Source organism: Mustela putorius, unplaced genomic scaffold (genome assembly GCF_011764305.1).
Source record: "Mustela putorius furo isolate JIRA1106 unplaced genomic scaffold, ASM1176430v1.1 tig00003898_pilon_pilon_pilon, whole genome shotgun sequence".
Classification (NCBI taxonomy): Eukaryota; Metazoa; Chordata; class Mammalia; order Carnivora; family Mustelidae; genus Mustela; species Mustela putorius.
Genome location: NW_025422047.1, coordinates 20,620,599 through 20,636,157, shown reverse-complemented (window position 1 = coordinate 20,636,157; position 15,559 = coordinate 20,620,599).

Sequence of the window (15,559 nt, the reverse complement as noted above, 5' to 3'; positions counted from 1 at the left end):
AGACCCAAGTCAGGCTCTGGTCTCAGCTCAGAGTCTGACTGAGATTCTCTCCGTTTCACTCCCCCTCTGCACCTCCTCTTGCTTGCCCAGGTGCATGTGCTTGCTCTCAAATAAATAAAAAAATATTAAAAAAATTATACCAGGGGCGCCTGGGTGGCTCAGTGGGTTAAGCCGCTGCCTTCAGCTCAGGTCATGATCTCAGGGTCCTGGGATCGAGTCCCGCATCGGGCTCTCTGCTCAGCGGAGAGCCTGCTTCTCTCTCTCTCTCTCTCTGGCTGCCTCTCCATCTACTTGTGATTTCTCTCTGTCAAATTAATAAATAAAATCTTTAAAAAAAAATTATACCAAAACTAACATGTAAATTAGATAAGGTTGCTGGATACAAGGTCAATATGCAAAAAATCAATTTCTATACACTAACAATAAACAATTGGAAAATAAAAAATGCCATTTACAAGAGCATCTAAACCAAGAAACATTTATGAGTACATTTAACAAAAATGAGTGTAAACAAACAAACAAAGGAACCCAAAATATGTGTCTGACTTGTATAATGACAGCTACAAAATATTACTGAGGGGGAGGTTTCATCAAGTGGAGAGATAAACCATGTTGATGGATTTTAAGACTCAGTATTGTTTAGAGGTTGATTCTTCTCAAAGTGATTTATAGCAATCTCAATAAAAATCCCAGCACTTTTGTAGAAACTGACAAATAATTTATATGAAATATTTATATGAAAAATATAAAAGATCTAGAATAGACAAAACACTTTTTGAAATAGAAGAACAAAGTTGGAGGACTTACAGTACCAGATTTCAGGACTTACTATAAAACAACAATAATGAAGGCAGTGTGGTACTGGCATAAGATAGATATTTAGATCAAAGGAACAGAATAGTGTTCAGAAAAAAACCCACACATACATGATCAACTTATTTCAATAAGAGTGTTAAGGCAATGCAAAGGAAAAAGGAAATCTTTTCAACAAATGATGCTGGAATAACTGGATATCCCTATAAGAACAATTCAATCCTCAACTCTTAGCTTGTACTATATATAAAAATTAATTTAAAATGGGTCATAATCCTAGGCTTAAAGGCTAAAACTATAAATTTTCTAGAAGAAAGCACAAAATACCTTGGAATAGGCAAAGGTTTCCTAGATGGGATACAAAAACACAAGTCATAAAAGAGAAATTTGATAAATAGGACTTCATCAAAATTTAAAATGCTGGCCCTTTGAAAGGCATTAAAAAAAATTAAAAGGCAAGCATAGACTGGAAAAATAATCACAATACATACATCCAACAAAAGATTTGTATCTAAGATATATAAATGATTCTTTTTATAATTTAATGATTAAAAACAATGTAGCCCATGAAAATTGGCAAATGTTTTGAACAGGCATTTCATGAAAGAAGATGGTAGAAAGAATAGTTAGAAATCAGGGTGCCTGGGTGGCTCATTTGGGTGAGCATCCAACTCTTGATCTCAGCTCAGGTATTGATCTCAGGATTGTGAGCTCAAGCCCTGAGTTGGGCTCCACACTGGACATGGAGCCTACTTAAAAAGAAAAGAAAAGAAAAGAAAAGAAAAGAAAAAGAATAGCCAAAATCACATGAAGAGACATTCAAAATCATTAGTCATCAAGGAAATGCAAAATAAAACCACACTGATTTACTTCTACGTACTACTAGAATTGCTGAAATTAATTGATGGATAATACCAGGTATTGCGGTGGATATGTGAAGCAAGTAGAACTTTCATAAATTGCTGGTAGGAATGCAAAATGGTACAATCACTTGGCAGATTCATATAAAATTAAATGTACACTTACTAAATGACCAAGCAATGCCACTTCTAGCTATTTTTTAAAGAGAAATGAAAATATATGTTCACAATCGGGCGCCTGGGTGGCTCAGTGGGTTAAGCCGCTGCCTTCGGCTCAGGTCATGATCTCAGGGTCCTGGGATCGAGTCCCACATCGGGCTCTCTGCTCGGCAGGGAGCCTGTTTCCTTCTCCTCTCTCTCTGCCTGCCTTTCTACCTACTTGTGATCTCTCTCTGTCAAATAAATAAATAAAATCTTTAAAAAAAAATATATATGTTCACAAGAAGACTTGTAAGGAGTATTCACAGCAGTTTTATTCATAGTAACACCAAACTGGAAACAAATATTCATCTGTATGTGATTAGATAAATCCTGGTGGGATGGAATGCACTAGCAATAAATAGGAATGGACTACTGATACACACGACATGGGTGATTTTCAGAAACACTATGCTGACCAAAGAAGCCAGGGACAAGAGAATCCATAATTCAGTTTCGTTATCTAAAGTTCTAGAGCTGAAAAATGTGACAGAAATGAATCAAATGTGACAGAAACAGATCAATGATTGCCTGGAGCTGTGGGTGTGTGAGTGAGGGTAGAATTGACAGCTGAAAGGTTAGAGGGAACATTTTGTGATGATAGAAATATTGCACATTTTGATTGTGTTGGTGGTTTTATAGGTGAATAACCTTTATCAAAAACTCAGCAAACAATTCACTTAAATGGGCACGTTTTATGTGTTATACATCAATACATTTCATTCATAAGTAAACAAAGTTTATAGAAGTCATTGCTCTGTCAAAATAGTGTATTTGCCTCAGTTATCCATAAATTTAACTTAGAAATTTTTTAAAAATTAATTTTCTGGGGGTGCCTGGGTGGCTTAGTGGGTTGGGCCTCTGCCTTCGGCTCGGGTCATGAGGGAGCCTGCTTCCCTCTCTCTCTCCCTGCTTGTGATCTCAGTCTCTCTGTCAAATAAATAAAATCTTTAAAAAATTAATTTTCTAGTAATTATTTTACTTTTTCATCCAGCATGGATATTCATTCTTTGGTGTCTTTGAGATATTTGGTGCCTTTGTGAGATACACATAATGTGCTTTAACAATTCTGTGGAGAGACTGTTTCTAACTAAGAGAACACCAGGGATGGCTTCATGGAGGAAACCTTTTTTTAAAAGATTTTATTTATTTTATTAAGGATTTTATTTATTTATTTGACAGCGATCATAAGTAGGCAGAGAGGCAGGCAGAGAGAGAGGGAAGCAGGATCTCCACCGAGCAGAGAGCCCGATGTGGGGCTCGATCCCAGGACCCCGGGATCATGACCCGAGCCGAAGGCAGAGGCTTTACGCACTGAGCCACCCAGGCACCCTTAAGATTTTATTTATTTAGGGTCACCTGGGTGGCTCAGTTGTTAAGTGTCTGCCTTCGGCTTGGGTCATGATCCCAGAGTTCTGGGATGGAGCCCTACATCAGGCTCCCAGCTAGGCGGGAAGCCTGCTTCTCCTTCTCCCATTCCCTCTGCTTGTGTTCCCTCTATCTCTGTGTCTCTCATTGTCAAATAAATAAAATCTCTTTTTTAAAGATTTTATTTATTTGACAGAGAAAGAGACAATGAGAGAGGGAACACAAGAAGGGGAAGCGGGAGAGGGAAAAACAGGCTTCTCACTGAGCAAGGAGCCCAAAGCGGGGGTCAATTCCAGGACCCTGGGGTCATGACCCGTGCCAAAGGCAGATGCTTAACAACTGAGCCACCCAGGTGCCCCAAGGAAGCCACTTTAAATCTTGGCCTTAGATTAGTTAATAGAAACAGAGAAAGGAGCGCCTGGGTGGCTCAGTGGTTTAAGCCTCTGCCTTCAGCTCAGGTCATGGTCTCAGGGTCCTGGGATCAAGCCCCATCAGGCTCCCTTAGCACGGAGCCTGCTTCCCCCTTTCTCTCTCTGCCTGCCTCTCTGCCTACTTGTGATCTCTCTCTGTCAAATAAATAAATAAAATCTTGAAAAAAGAGAAAGAGAAATAAAGATAATGATACAGCATTCCAGGCAGAATGGACAATAAAGCAAAGCAGTATTGTCTTTTGCAAAAATATACTGTTTGGAGAGACTTCGAGTCTGTACTTCACTGTTTATTATATCATGTCTCTATATCAAACACCTATATGTAATTATCTGTAACTTTTAATTATGCACAGATGATTTTTCCCTATGCAGAATGTTCCTTAGGCTTAATCAGGAAATCTTTTAAAAGAGCCAACACTAGGAATTCATTAACTTAAAAATTGGCACTGGCTATAACTAAATATTAATAACATAAGAATTATTAATGTAATTACTGTACAGCAATTTACAGTACCACATAAAAGGGCATTCATTCATTTAACAAAGTGTGTGTTGAGTGCCTTTAATGTACCTGGCACCATTCTAGGCAATAAAACCCCTCTGTAATTAGAGTGAAAAACCACTTTCGGTAGAGTATGATATCGGCAGTCCTATTTGGTCTTCCTTTATATTGGGGCGCCTGGGTGGCTCAGTGGGTTAAGGCCTCTGCCTTTGGCTCAGGTCGTGATCTCAGGGGTCCTGGGATTGAGCTCCGCCTTGGGCTCTCTGCTCTGCGGGGAGCCTGCTTCCTCCTCTCTCTCTCTCTCTGTCTGCCTCTCTGCCGACTTGTGGTCTCTGTCTGTCAAATAAATAAATAAAATCTAAAAAAAAAAAAGATACATATTTATACATAAATATTGGTCTTCCATAATTTTTCTTTTGTTCATTTTTCAGCACTAACTGCTCTAAGACACAGAAAAAAACCCCAGAGAAATTCGTAGTCTAGAGAGGAAAAAATAGAGATGCATGACATGATTAAAATACTTTAAAAACAAATTTACAGTGAAGTTTTTGGTAACAAAATACAGACTAACTGGGAGTTCAAAATTAACAGGGCCACAATAGGGAAATTCATGAACGAGGACAGTGGATGAGATTTTGGTTGGCGCTTGGAGGAAGAGGGAGCCAGACAATAGCACAAACAAAGCAATGAGTATGGTGTGTGGAGGACACTATGAACACTGGTCCGCAATTGAGTTTAACCCTGTAATTCTTTTTTTATTTAAAAAAGGTTTATTTATTTTATTTTAAAAGATTTTACTTATTTATTTGACAGAGAGAGTACAAACTGGGGGAGTGGCAGAGGGAGTGGGAGAGGCAGCCATGCAGGACTCCATCCCAGGACCCTGGGATTGCCACCTGAGCCGAAGGCAGACGTTTAACCAACTGAGCCACTCAGGCTCCCCAGATTTATTTATTTTAGAGAAAAAAAGAGAGATGGAGCTCGTGCACATATGAAGGGGGAAGGGGCGGAGGGAGAGAATCTTCAGGCTGATTCCTGAGTAAGCATGGAGCCTGACCACAATGGGGCTCGATCCCATGACCCATGAGATCATGACCTGAGCTGAAACCAAGAGTTGGACGCTCAACTGACTGAGCCACCCAGGCACCCCAAACTCATAATTTTTTTTCTTTTTTAAAGATTTTATTTATTTATTCGACAAAGATCACAAGTAGGCAGAGAGGCAGGCAGAGAGAGAGGAGGAAGCAGGCTCCCCGCCAAGCAGAGAGCCCGATGTGGGGCTCGATCCCAGGACCCCCGGATCATGACCTGAGCTGAAGGCAGAGGCTTTATTTTTAACTCACTGAGCCACCCAGGCACCCCTATAATTTTTTCTTTTCAACCTTATAATTTTTATAAGGACACTGGTCATATGAAATTAGGGCCTACCCAAAATACCTTATTTTAACTTTTTTTTTTTTAAGATTTTATTTATTTATTTGACACAGAGAGAGAGCACAAGCAGGGGGAGCAGCAGGCAGAGGGAGAGAGAGAAGCAGGCTCCCAGCTGAGCAAGGAGCTGGATGTGGGATTCGATCCCAGGACCCTGGGATCATGACCTGAGCCGAAGGCAGCAGCTTAACCAATTGAGCCACCCAGGCATCCCTACTTTATTTTAACTTAATCACTTTTTAAAAGATCTTATCTTCAAATGTAGTTACAGTCTGAGGTACTGGGGTTGTTAGAATTTCAATATACAAATTTTGGGGAGACACAATTCAGCTTACAACATTATTTAAAAAATAATTACTATATTATTGGTGAGCTCAGAAACAAAAAATGGGGTATGCTTGGCTGGCTCAGTTGGAAGAGCATGAGACTCGATCTCAGAGTTGTGAGTTTGAGCCTCATGTTGGGTGTAGAGATTACTAAAATAAATTAACTTAAAAAGAAGAAAAACAAAGAAAAAATGGGGTGAATATGAAGAGAGGGGATGTGGTAGATAACTGGAAAAGTAGATTAAATAAAACAATGATATTTTAATTATTATGTGCTGGGTATTGTGCTACATTATATTCACTATCTCACTAAATCATTTATTTATTTATTTTTAAAGATTTTTATTTATTTATTTGACAGACAGAGATCACAAGTAGGCAGAGAGATAGGCAGAAAGAGCGGGGAAGCAGGCTCGCTGCTTTGCAGAGTGCCCAATGCGGGGCTCGATTCCAGGACCCTGGGACCATGACCTGAGCCGAAGGCAGAGGCTTTAACCCACTGAGCCACCCAGGCGCCCCAATCATTGGTTTATTTATTTAATTTAATTTTTTTTTTAAAGATTTTATTTATTTATTTGACAGACAGAGATCGTAAGTAGGCAGAGAGGCAGGCAGAGAGAGAGGAGGAAGCAGGCTCCCTGCCGAGCAGAGAGCCCGATGGGGGGCTCGATCCCAGGACCCTGGGATCATGACCCGAGCCGAAGGCAGCGGCTTAACTACTGAGCCACCCAGGCACCCCCCCCCCCCAATCATTGGTTTAAACATTAATTTAAATCTGGCACCAGTTTCGGGAGTGTGTTGAATCGTGATAAGCTGTGGGCTTTGGATTTTATTGTATGGACATGAAGAATAATTTGAAGGCAGGAAAATGACACAAGGAAGAGTAGTTTAGGAAGATTAGTAACAGAAAGGAGCAGACTAGTCCATTTCAAGGGTCAGCAAACTTAACGTATAAAGGGCTGGAAAGTAAATGTTTTAGTCTTTGTGAGCCATATGGTCTCTGTCACAAGTACTGAACTTTGTCATTGCTGTGTGAAAGCAGTAAACAAAGGAGCATGGCAATGTTCCAATAAAACTTTATGTACAAAAATAGATATGGCCCATTAGTCAATGTTTGCTGACCCCTGGCATAGACATAGTACTGGAAAGAAACTGGCGGTTCAAGACCAGTTAGGAGGAGATTATTGCAAAAATTTTATCTGCAGCAAGGAAGGCCTGAATTAAGCTAGGCCAATATAATGGAAAGAGACAGATATTAGAGACATTTCAAAGGAAAATCACTGTATCTCAAGTTGGGTCAAACACTGGTTGTGGGACTTGAATACTGAGGATGTTGAGCAGAGAAGCCAAGAAAACGGTGGAGCCACCGACATAATTGGTTATATTAGTGTGCTGGTCATTTGTCTCATTGCTTTCAGATCCTTCTGTTTCTTGTTTTTTTTTTTATTTTTTTTAAGATTTTATTTATTTATTTGAGAGAGAAAGTGAGCAAGGATGAGTGGGGGTGAAGGTGGGGAGGGGGAAATGGGGAGGAGCAGAGGAAGAGGGAGAAGCAGGCTCCTTGAAGAGCAGGGAGCTCTTCTGAAGCGGGACTCCATTCCAGGACCCTGAGATCATGACCTGAGCTGAAGGTAGACGCTTAATGGACTGAACCACCCAGTTGCCTTGATCCTTCTCTGTTCTTAACTTCTTTGTCTGTATCACATATACTGCTTTTCTTTGCCCTCTGGCTTCTGGATAGGTTTGCAGTGGATGGAAGTCATTGCCTGAAAAGGAGTGTAGAGAGAAAAGACAGAGAAACTAGAGTATTTCCTCCTCCTTTCTCTGCTGCCTGCATTATTTCTAACAGCTGTATCTCCTTGGCCAGACAGGCTTTCTCTCCATAATCCTGGCTCCCTCCCTGCAGACTTTGCCATGATTCTAGTGCCCTCTGGATGCCCTTAGATTCTGGGCTCCAGTAACACCACCAGCTCTCACTGTCCCTCCAGCCTAGGGCTGGATAGCAGCTGCCGTTGTCAATTTCTGGACTGCTTTGCTGTGGGTCCCTGTTTGACTTCATAGCTCTTCTATTGCCCATACACCAATCAATTCCTTGTGGTACAATTCCTCTGACATACTTCCAGCGCTTTCTGTTTCCTGGCTGGACCCTAGCTAATAGAGCTCAGAAGCCTTGTCACTTATCACGTAATTGTCTCCTAGCTCCAAACCTGACTGCTTTGGGACGCCAGGGCTGGCAACCTCCTGAACTGCGTTTCTGCCTCACCAGCTGGCTCCCTTGTTCAACTCTGCCAATAAAGGGCACTAGGGGGAGACTGAAAGGCTGGAGGAGCGGGAAACGACTGGCTCCTTCTAGTTTGTTCCAGGTGGGCTTCCTCTCTAATTGCATTTCCTGTGAACAGCGTCCCAGCAGTGCTTCTTCATCCCAGCAGTCCTTTGGGCAGAAGTGGAATCCATCTTTCCATTTTCCCCCAACACTTGCGGAACCAGTCTTATCCCCCTGCCAAGACACGGGCTCGAGTAGTCTGCCGCTCCCTCCTCAGATACCTGAATTTCAGTTCTGAGGGGGACTTCTCTAAGCTTCTAACTTCTAATAACCCCGCCTTCTTTCCTTTGTTCCCTCAGTGTGGAGTGGCAGTTGCTTCTGCACTTGCTACTTCTGTGATACTTTTAGAGTTCTCTTTTTACCCTTCGGGTTGCATAGTTAACAACATTAGACCCACTTAACCATTCTTTATATTCCCCTCCAAATAACTGGTGTGGTTTCTGGCTCTTGAAGGGATCCTGACTTTCACAGAAGTGGAGCTGGAGTATTGCAAAGGGGTCAGGTATGGTTTTGGATATATTGAATTTGCAGGGATATGGGGCTGCCCGGTGGAGGGAGGTATCTTGTACTCAGATGGAAATGTGGCACTGGAGTTTCTGGGAGGGATGGGAGCTACAAATGTTCTATCATTGTCAGTATCAAGGTGATGGTGGAAACCTCTTGGATTCTCTGGCTGAGGGGTGTTGGGGAGTCAGGAAGAGATGGTTGGTTGGCAGTGATCTCATGTATAATCACAAAGAAAAAGCAACATAATTTTAAAAAATCACAAACTTGGAGATACGATGATGATTTAATGCTAAAACAGTAAGTGAAGCTCATACGAAGATTTTTTTGGTGGGAGGGTACTGTCTTGCTCAGCCTGGGTTTCCAAGTCTATCCCAGTACTGGGGCTATATTTACAAATACAAGCCGTAGAACCCTGGAACTTTTTTTTTTTTTTTTTAGATATTATGTATTTATTTGACAGAGAGCTAGGGAAAGAACACAAGCAGACAGAACGGCAGGCAGAGGGAGAGAGAGAAGCAGACTCCCGCCCAGCAGGAACCCCAATGCGGGGCTCAATCTCAGGACCCTGGAATCATGACCCGAGCCAAAGGCAGACGCCCAACCAACTGAGCCACACAGGTGCCCCCTGGAACTCTTTTTACTTTTCCTCTTTTTACTAGGATCTTTGGGGAAAGCCTCCAGGTCACACTGAATGTGGTAACTTACTCTTCCTTCTGTTTTTTAGTTTTACAAAATGTTACAAGAATTATGTGAAATTAGGATGTCTGGGTGGCTCAGTTGTTTAAGCAACTGCCTTTGACTCAGGTCATAATCCCAGAATCCTGGGATCAAGTCCCCAATTGGGGTCCTTACTCAGCAGGGAGCCTACTTCTCCCTCTGCCTGCAGTTCCCCCTGCTTGTGCTTGCTCTCTGACAAATAAATAAAATCTTCAAAAAAATTATGTGAAATTTTGATTATTGTAACAAATTGTGGTTTTTCCTGTGACTTGACAATTACTTTTCTCATGTCTTACCAATTTTTAAAAATGATTTTATTATTTATCTGACAGAGAGAGAGATCACAAGTAGGCAGAGAGGCTGGCAGAGAGAGAGGGGAAAGCAGGCTCCAAACAGGCTCCCTGCTGAGCAGAGAGCCCAATTCGGGGCTCGATCCCAGGACCTTGAGATCATGACCTGAGCTGAAGGCAGAGGTTTAATCCACTGAGCCACCCAGGTGCCCCCATGTCTTCTCCATTTGTTCAACATCCAGTGAGGGCCTACTTTGTATTCTGTGTTAGTTTAGGGTCCACAGTTGTTCTGGACTTTTCCCTCCTCAGTCCCCTCTGGGTGCCCCTTCGTACCCATACATTCTTCTTCTTTAAAAGGGATTCTTACCTCCTACTTTCCTGACAAAATAAAGAAAAAACCATGTGAGATGAGCCTTTTAATCCATTCCAAAATAACCCTGTATCTGTTTCCTTCTCTTTCCTTATTTCAGATGAACTAAGCTTCAGCTTTAACTATCCTTGTGCCTTCAATTCTGTTTTCCCCCTTTCTCCCTTGTGAGTGCTATAACATCTAGAATCAAAGATTTTCTCCCTTAATGATCTCCATTTTGTCTAGCTTAAGCACCTTTAATTTCCTTTTCTCTCCTCTGCCTGCAGACATAATCTTTCTTCCCTATGCTGAGAAAACAAAAACAAAACAAAACAAAAATAACACCTAAAGCCCCCAAACCTTCACTTGACCTTGATGCAACTCTTAGCCTATTTTCCTCATCCTTTTATTATTGAATGTTCAAGGACTGAACTCCATTTTTCCAATGCTCACTCTTAGTTCTGCTCTCTTGACTCCTCCTATTCCCACAGCTCCTGTCCCTGTCATTCCACTGAAAGACAATCCTGTCTTCCTAATCACCAGGCACAGTGGATTCTTAGCCCGCATTCTCTTAGACTTCTCTACGGTATTTGACACCGTTGATTACCCTTTTTTCTAAAGCTCTCTCGGCTTTCACGGTACAACGTATGATTTTCTTCTCATCCTTTTGCTCTAACCTTTTCAAAACAGTTTGGATGACTAAAGATACTGAGCTTAATTTCTAACATATATATTGCAGTTTGAAGAGGGCATGAAAAAATAGTGGGGGGTCACCAAATGCTGATTGCTGCTTAGACAGGCTTTGTAGGATGTTGTCCAAGGATGTTAAAAGCTTCCTTAGCTTGGAGGGTCTGGATGTTTGATTGTGTCTAAGGCTGGTTAAAGTAAGCAATCTTGTAAGAGACTGAAGTTCTCTCCATAGTCTCTTCCCTGCACAGTGCTAGCTAGCCAGCTAAACTCTGGCTGAACTTGCCTTTACAATTCTCTTTATTTCTCTCAGTTTCAACCTTTCAGTTTCTAATCTCTTAGATATATTAATTCCACTGTTTAGGCTGTGGTCAAGCTCTCAATTCGGACTTTTACTTCTTATGTCCTAATGGTATGTGTTGATTTTATTTGTCTCATTTTTAGAGTTCTGCAGGTGCTTACCGTAAACCTTACATGTAATTCACAGGGCTTTATAGAAGAAAAGAGCCCAGTCTGACAGGCTTTCTCTCTTGTTAAAGGTGGGAGTTATTTAACATACTCTAGATTTTGAAAAGCAGAATGCTTCTTTTATGTTTGGTATTTAAGATGCAGAAGATAGAGTTCGTTGTTGTGCAAGAAGAATTGTCTCTCCATAAATAAAAAGTACTCACTGGAAAAACATCCTCATACTGAGACTGGATAAGAACAACAACAACAACAAAACAAATAAACAAACAAACAAATAAATAATCTGATCTCACAAACTATTTCTTTTCGTATTGTGCTAAGTTATAAGGTGAACTTCTACTTGCTATTGCTGTTAGTTGATACCACAGAGCCTTTGTTAGGCTGAATGGAAAGATAACTGAGAGTTATGAGTTGATGGAAAAAGAAGCCTCCCTGGCAAAGAAAAAAGAAGCCTGAAGTTATTTCTCTGTGAACTTGAACCTTTATTTATTCCTGATTACAAACGCGGCAGATTTTCGCAGAGCCTTAAAACTCATCCCTGCTGTGGTTGTTGACTTTGAGTTAACCATTTATAGCTGAAACTTAAAGATACAAACTAGGGCGATTGCTCTACATAAGGTTCATATGTTCTCTGCATTTTCTTCTTTGGTTGTACCGCCTTTTCCTACACATTTATCGTACTCAGGTACATTGTGTAGTTCAAATGCACAATCTGTTTTTACTTCAGTATAAGGGGATTTCAGAGTATGAGATCCCTTGGCTAGTAATAAGTAAGTCAGGGGCAAGATTTTGTCTTGGATCTCTTACTACCCAAATCCAGGACAATTGGAGCCTCAAAATTAATAGTGATAGGAACTTCATAATCCACTAAGTGAAATAAGAATCCGTGAATCCATGCTGACGTACACAGATGAACAAGTAAATATGTAGAGAAGGGAAAATCTCTTTCCAGCAGAATGCCAACTAATAAATATGACACACGAGGAAGGAATGGTGGAATTAGAAAATCATCATTTGGCAATGACCATATTAATAACTGCTTCAGTCAAGAATCATCAATGGAAGCTAAAATTAGTGGGCAAAGTTGACTGAGGAACATGATACTCACATAGTCTCAAATTATCTCCCCTAAGTTTAGCTAGTGACTACAATGGGAAAACTAGAAACTTTACAGTGGTACAATCTGGTAGTCACTGCCTTAAGCGAATAATCAAAGTTAATATGACCATCAATGGGACCAAGTAGAATCGGGAACCTCAGATGTGATGCACTGACAAGGACATAACATCATGTTTGCAGTGTTCTTGCCAAAACTGCATAAAGCTCAATCTTAGCACAAGGAAACATCAGACAAACTGAAGGATCATTATAGCCAACTGGCCTGTGGCCTTCCAAACAGTCGAGGTCCTGAAAAACTGATGAACTGCTCCAGATTAAAAGAGATTAAAAAGACATGATTACTGGGGCGCCTGGGTGGTTCAATGGGTCAAAGCCTCTTGCCTTCGGCTCAGGTCATGGTCCCAGGGTCCTGGGATCGAATCCTGCATTGGGCTCTCTGCTCAGTGGGGAGCCTGCTTCCCGCCCCCCTCTGCCTGCCTCTCTGCTTACTTGTGGTCTCTGTCAAATAAATAAATAAATAAATAAATAAAAATCTATTAAAAAATACATGATGACTAAATGTAACATGTAATTTTAGAATTGGAGACTATACTTAAAAAGGGGCAGGGGGCAAACCCTCTCGGGTCCCCTCTCTCCTCAGGAGCTTGGTACTATCACTTTGCTATTGCTCAGTAAAGCTTGCTTTGTTGCCGCCCTCCAGAAAAGGCATTGTTGGAACAATTGGTGAAATTGTACTATGGACTGTAGCTGAGACAATGGTATTTTGATGTTAAACTTCCGAATTTTGATGACTATACCTTGATTATCTAAAAGAATGTCCTTGTTCATAGGGAATGCACATAAAGCATTTGGGGCAAATAGGTATGACAGCTGCAGCTTAATTTCAGTCCAGATAAAAATGTACAGATACACATACAGAGAGAATGATAAAGCAAGTGGGACAAATGTCAGCCCCTGGTGAATCTGGGACAAGAGTATACATGAGTGCTTTGTATGGTTCTTGCAACTTTGCTATAAATTTGAAAGTACAAGAAAATAAAAGATTACCAAATAAATCCAATCCTGAATTTTCTGGGGTGAATTTTCAACAAAAACTATGAAGTATAGCATGCATACAGAAGAGTGCACACACCAAAAGTCTAAAGCTTGATATATTTTTATGAAATGAACCTCTCATGTAATTGTGATCCAGGTCAAGATCTAAGACATTACAAGTATTCTGGAAGCATTTTTCCCAGTCATTACTCCATCCTTTCTTCATCCTTTATCTGACTCCTTTTATCACAGTTTAGTTTTGTCTGTTTTTTGAATGTTACATAAATAGACTTATACAATATAATTCTTCTTTTATGTGTGTGCCATTTCTTCCAATATTATGTTTATGACAGTCATTTCTTGTTCCAAGTAACTGCAGGTAATTTGTTTTCTTGTTCTTTAATATTGCAGTGTATTTAAATAGATCATAATGTATTCACCCATTCTATCATGTTGGACATCTAGGCTGTGAGGTAGGCATTCTCTAAGATGACCCTTGATAATACTTGCTTTTGGTTATTCATGACCTGTATCATCCTGTCTCCTTGAGTATGAGCTGGACCTAATGACTAGCTTCCAATGAATAGAATATGGCAAAAGTGATAAAATTTCACTCTGAGGTAAGGTTACAAAAAGACTGTGGCTTCAGTCATGGGTGCTTTTTCTTCCTTTGCTTACCTGAGGGAAATCAGTGCCATATCATGAGGCAGTGCATGTGGTGAGAGACAGAGGTCTTCTAGCCAAAAAGAGTGAGCTTGGAAGCAGATTCTCCAGCCCTAGTCAAACCTTGGGATGACTGAGCTTTGGCCAAGAGTTGACTGCAACATCATGACAGACCTTGAGCAGGGGTCTTGAAGCTAAGTCACACTGGTTTCCTGACTCAAAGAATTTGTGAGCTATAAGTGTGTTATTAGCTGCTAACTTTGGGGGGTAATTTTTTTTGTTGTAGTAATTGATAACTAATACAGATTCCCCCTTCCCACTCCCTAGTTTTTGTCTAGTACAAATAGTGCTGCTCAAATTTTCTTGTATGTGTACAGCACCTGTGTGGGCATTTCTTTTGGGGCATATACCTAGAAGTAGAATTAGTGAGTCGTAGGGTATATTTATGTCAGCTTTAGTAGATATTGCTTTACGGTTTTTCAAAGTAGTTGTGCCAGTTTATACCTCCACCAACAGTGTATGAGAGTTTGTTTGTTTGTTTGTTTATTTATCAGAGAGAGAAACAGGGCACAATCAGGGGAAGCAGCAGGCAGAGGGCGAAGCAGGCTCCCTGCTGAGCAAGGAGCTGGATGTGGATCTTGATCCCAGGTCCCTGGGATCATGACCGGAACTGAAGGCAGATGCTTTACTGACTGAGCCACCCAGGAGTCCCTGTATGACATTATGCTATTCCATACCCTTGACAACACTAGGCATTATCAGTCTTTTTAGTTTGAGTCATTCTAGCATCTCATTTTAAGAACATCTATTAAAAAATCTTATTTTGAAATAATTTCGAACTTAGAGAAAAGTTATAAGAATAGTACACAAAACTTGCATATTCTCTTTATCTAAATTCCCTAATTGTTAATATTTTACCATATTTCTCTCTTCCTTTAATATATTTGAAGATTCTTGGGGAACCTGGGTGGCTTCGTCATTAAGAGTCTGCCTTTGGCTTGGGTTATGGTCCCAGGGTCCTGGGATTGAGCCTGCGGGAAAACTGCTTATCCCTCCTCTGCTCCCCCTGCTTGTGTTCTCGCTCTTGCTGTCTCTCTCTGTCAAATTTGAAAATTATTTTTTAAAAAAGATTTATTTATTTATTTGTGTGGGGGAGAGGCAGAGGGAGTGACGTCCCAAGAAGGTTCTGCAATGAGCACAGAGCCTGATATGGGGCTTTATCTTGCAACCCCGAGATCACGACCTGAGCAGAAACCAAGAGTTGGAGGCTTAACCGACTGTGTCATTCAGGTGCCCCATGATGATTCTTCTCAGAACAAGCTGGAGAACAAATTGCAAACATGATGGCCTATCCCTTAAATATTACAGTGTATTTTCCCCCAAACAAGAACATTTTCCTTTATAATCCCAATGTAATCATCCAAAATCAGAGAATCAACATTCATGCCACACTGTTTATTATTCAGTTCACA